Source organism: Hyposmocoma kahamanoa, unplaced genomic scaffold, assembly GCF_003589595.1.
Source record: "Hyposmocoma kahamanoa isolate Upper Pololo Valley unplaced genomic scaffold, ASM358959v1 62, whole genome shotgun sequence".
Taxonomy (NCBI): Eukaryota; Metazoa; Arthropoda; class Insecta; order Lepidoptera; family Cosmopterigidae; genus Hyposmocoma; species Hyposmocoma kahamanoa.
In genome coordinates this window covers 11,310,614-11,315,713 of record NW_020653850.1, presented here as the reverse complement: position 1 = coordinate 11,315,713, position 5,100 = coordinate 11,310,614, and the positions used below count along the sequence as shown (strand labels likewise).

The following is a 5,100-nucleotide window of genomic DNA, read 5'->3' as shown; positions in this document are numbered from 1 at the left end:
TCTTAACATATGTCAAATGAGCCGTTTAATGACGAGCTTTATGAATTTAGTAGCTAGTAAGTACATCTATAATAAAGAAAAATTTAAAATGTAAATGTACGTAATTTTTAAGTGCAAAATTAACCAAAACTTTTCAAAATTTTGTTTGCAGTTACAATAAATTTGCTGTGTCGATCTCTTGTGGTATTGCTAAGTACGTTTCACAAACATAAGAAAATAAAATGTAAAGTCCCCTGACATAATACATACGTATGTCTTTACAAAGTCAATAAATTCACCACCTCCGTAACCGTACAAACTCTGTGGGTCTACCTTTAATAAAGGTTAGTACTTGTGTACGCCATCCTGCTCCATCTTCAGAAGCTAGCCACCATCTGTAAGCCAACTACAATTCGAGACCAATTCACTGAGCCAAACACGGTAGTTTTACTGTAAGTAGTTGGGTAGTCTGCAGATGATCCTGGTGGAAGCATCATAATTAAGATTACCATATTAATGTAGTGTTATCTACAGTTCCCGGGTTTGATTCCCGGGACGGGAGAAATATTTGTATGGCCTATATTCATTTCTCTCGTGAGTTTGGGGGTCATTTATGGTTATCTATGTGTGTCTTCATGGCATTCGCGCATGAACAAAAAATTACATGGCACATCCAATTTCAAGTCGATCGGCCAAGTAGAAGTAAGATAAACATACATTTTTTGCAGAGATCCCTATACTAAAGCGTGAAAAATACAGAGCGGGTACGGGTCGGGCGCGTGTCGGGTCGGAACCGCGGCGGGTCTAATCCCGTGTTATATACGGATGTTTATATGGATGACGGAATTAGACAAGTCGCGATCCCGACCCGACACGCACCCGACCCGCACGCGCTCTCTGTGTGTTTAAAGTTTGAATGAGAATAGTCCTGACAATATTTAAACAGCTGAATAGGTGTTCATCAAAATAGCTAAGAACAATCCCGCAGCGCCTGCGCTAGCCCCATGCAGCGCCCGGGTGCAATCAATATCCTAGCGACTTCTACGAGTAGTAGGCACGTGATGAAAATGGAATACTTCAGTTATATTTACCCCGATGAACGGAAATTCTGGTGCAAATGGTGCAATTACAAATGATGTTGGGGAGCAATTTACTTCGCTTGCACCGCGAGCGATATAGACTCTTTGGAGGCATCGCGAGCGGCGTGTGCTCCACATACCCAGCACCGTAGGTAAAGCCCTGCAATCTCGATTAAATTAGCTTGAAAAAAACTACTTTGAGATCAGTCCATCCGTTTGTTAGCTACGACGCCATAGACAGACAAACAACATGAACATCACATACGTTGCTCTATCCCAAAGTAAGTAGCTGAAGCACTTGTGTTATGGAAATCGGAAACAACGACGGTACCACAAACACCCAGACCCGAGACAACACAGAAAAGTTAGTTTTCTACACTGACCCGGTCGGGGAGCGAACCCGGGACTTCAGAGGTAGCAACACCATGAAAACCGGTGTGCAAGCTACTCGACCACAGCGGCCGTCAAACAGACAGATACATAGCCAAATGCTTCAAACTTATAACCATATAACTTCTATTTGCGTTCGTGGTTATAAATAAAATACTGCATGTAAGGGTGACGTCACACGAGCGTTGCGTCGTCGCAACTGCGTTGATAAACGGACTCGGTGCCACACGAGTCGCGCGCTGTTTCAACGCATCGCGTGTCACTGGTTTATATGTAGTACAACGCAGTTGCGACGACGCACCGCCCATGTGGCATCTCCCTTAGAGAGTTACCTTACTAATGATTATGCGATAAGAGCGAAAAAGACGTTGCACGTTTCGCTTCCGTTCAGACCGCTCGATGCGAAGCTCATATTGTCTTTTTCGCTCTTATTCCATGGACATAAAACTTTTTCTGACCTACTTAATGCGATTCCGTGTCGATAAGTGGGGTAACTCCTAAGTAGGTACATAAGTACTTACTCGTGTGTTGTAAGTATAATAAAATTCTGATGTAACTTCATAACATTGTAATTTTCATTTAAATTGTCGATTCTTGTTTTCCTTCTACGAGTATTATACAGGAATTTTGTGTACGACAACTAAAACGTATAAAAAAAGAAAATTGAGTTATCATAGTAATTGTAAACATAAATATTATCATAATAAGTATACACCAGAGCTCATTCATTCATTGTTAAATCAGGTGTTAGGGAGTTACATAGAGTATAGTTGTAATAATAATTTTTTTTTGATAAAAATTGGTTGGTTTTGGATACAAAAAAAGAATAATCAAAGATAATCGGTAAACAAAACTCAAAAATCTCACTGCCGAAACCCGGGATTGAACCGGGGACCTTTAGATCTTCAGTCTAACGCTCTCCCAACTGAGCTATTTCGGCTTAAGACTCACGGCGTAATAATCAATCGCGTGCTCTTTTGCGTTATATTATAATTTTCTACGTAAAAAAATGCCTGGTTGTTTTATAAGGATAGGATGGTTCAGGGGGGCTACTCTTGATCTCCGTCCGACATCCGTCCGAAACAATTACTGTCAAATAAGTAATATTCGACAAAATTAAAAGACAAGTATCCAGTATGAAGTTTCATTCCCATCACGCGTGTTTTAATTTGGTCAAGTATTGCTTATTTGGCAGTAATTGTTTCGGACGGATGTCGGACGGAGATCGAGAGTAGACGACCCCCAGAAGACAAGCGTTGCAACTATATATACATTAGTATAAATTTTATTCCTAACCAACAACTTCAATTTATAGACAAGATCATTCAAAGCAATTACACGTTCAAAACAAAACACTATCAATGGTGATAGTGTTTTGTTTTAGCGTTGAATTTTGATAAGAGTATCAGAACCGTAGTCCCGTTGCCAGACGTGGCAGTCTATACCTGTTGGAAATGAGCAAGGCAGGCGGATAATATTGAGTGTTTACCAATGATATTTGAGTTGAGGAACGTAAAGCCTCTGGCAAAGTCGCTATTGTACAATGAATTACATTTTGCTTTGACCCAGGGGCCATCCGCTTACTATTTATAATTATTATATTACTAAAAAGAAAAACAAATTAAGCAAAAGAAAGAAAATACAGTCAAGTTGCTGAAATGATTGATGTTATGTTATGTACTTTTCCTTGCGGAAAGGCAAAAGTCTTTAGACCATGCAGCCTAGGCTGAAATTTATATATGGTAACCTTATTAACTATTTTATTCATATTATCCCTACTCTGTTATTGAGTAGTCAGAACGTTCCATTGCTTATTAATCTATGATATTGACGTGTTGTGTCTTCACCGCACGTTATTCAGTGAAACACAGCGTGTGTATGGATCTCCGCATCTGGTACGCTAATACATTGATATCGTTGTTCCTAACTAGATATAGGCGTTATCATACTGACGCATGTTATTCTAACGTTCACTATGCGTACGTCTAAAGTTTGTCATCTGAACCGGCCCTAAACGTTACAATTCAAAGTTGAATTTTAACTTTGTATAATAAAAAATCGACATTATCATTACCACGATTATTATGTATGTATGTTGAAATCCTTATAATCTTTCTAAGCCACACTTGATTCTGTAAAACGTTTGATTTTTTCCAAAGTCTAATTAGAGTTCGACGAGGTATGGACATAAAAAAAACCAGCAAATCTTGTAGGAACACACAAGTCGATCCATAAAGACTCGCCACCCAATATTGCTACCTTTTTTAAGGTTCTGGGACTCCCACTAATGATTTTAAACTTAAACCCTTTTATTTTGCAATAGGTTAGTTTCAAAAAGAGAAGGTATTTACAGTTTGTTTTTATTTCTCTGTTATAAATAAATAAGACGAGGCATTGATGTAAGACTTTAATGTTTTCCAACATTTGTTAAAATGATTACATTTTTTACCTACTTCTCGCTGTTTCCTACATTTGTTTTTACCGACTATAGGTGAGAAACTAATGAGGCAGCTATGATAATATGTCATATATTATCGACCCATTCAATTATAATCTCTTAAAGTAACCTCGTCAATAGTGTTACGTCACACTACTCCTGTTTTAAATTAACCTGTTTTCGGACATGGATCTCGGCCAAAGCTGACCATGTTATTTATTTATTTAATCGATTATTTTACAAGAAAAACACAAATCACATTTAACACAAGGAAAACTCAAAAAAATAGGTTCTGCTTATATCTAAAAGCAATTTCTTCCTGTAGACCTAAAGGACATAATCATTAAAATAACGGGCTTACGTTCTCTGTTACATGTTACATGTTCGCAGCTACACGTACCCCCATGATCTCATAATCCAACCTTTTATAAACATTCGTTCATATCTCGAACTCGAGCACATCAACTAGAATCTCAACTGAGAAGATCGGAAAACGAAAAACGTCAGTTTTTCTCATTTTTTCGTGGCTCCTTATTAAGTTAACCATATATCTCATCGGATAACAGCTAATCGGCCCATTATTAGAGTAACTGGTGAACACCCTGTGTTCCTAAGGCGCCTTGTAATCATTTCGATTAGACGCATTTTTGGAGCGAAGCGGAATCTTTTTCACATTTTTCGTTTTTGTGGAGCGGTACGTGGTTATTAAACGTGATCTATGAAGTCACATCTATGCGTTTGGTTCCATTTGGAATGTATTGAATATGTATTGAATGAAGGAATGTATAGTTACAATATTAGATGATAATTCTAGACGTACGTCTCTTGTTGATATTTAACTAGAGAAGTTAAGAAATGGAGTTTGAGCCCGCACCAGAAGCTCGTGTAAATAAGGCAGCAGTAGTGAAACACCGACAATACGTTTTTTTATTTATTCGTGCGTTTGACCTCCATCTCACCTGATGGAAAGCGACGATGAGGTCGACAATGGAGCATGCACACCTAGGTAATGCCTATTCACTCTCGCCTTGAAAAGGTCCAAATTATAACGTTTAAGGAACAAGTCTGCAGGCAGGGAATTCCACCCCATAGCCGTTCGCCATATTATGTGGTGTGTGTTTCTTTGGAGCTGCGACCGTAAACAGACTAGGTGGATAGTGTCAATGAAAACGTAAGTGATTGATAGTAGGTAGTGCTATCAAATAGTATGTGGTC

At 38.5% G+C, this 5,100-nt stretch overlaps 1 non-coding gene across 1 annotated transcript; it reads right to left on the bottom strand.

Moving 5' to 3' along the window:
• Positions 1 to 2,315: 2,315 nt before the first annotated feature.
• Trnaf-gaa lies at positions 2,316 to 2,388 on the bottom strand. The gene has a single exon. It is a non-coding gene; the product is annotated as a tRNA-Phe (tRNA).
• Positions 2,389 to 5,100: the final 2,712 nt, after the last annotated feature.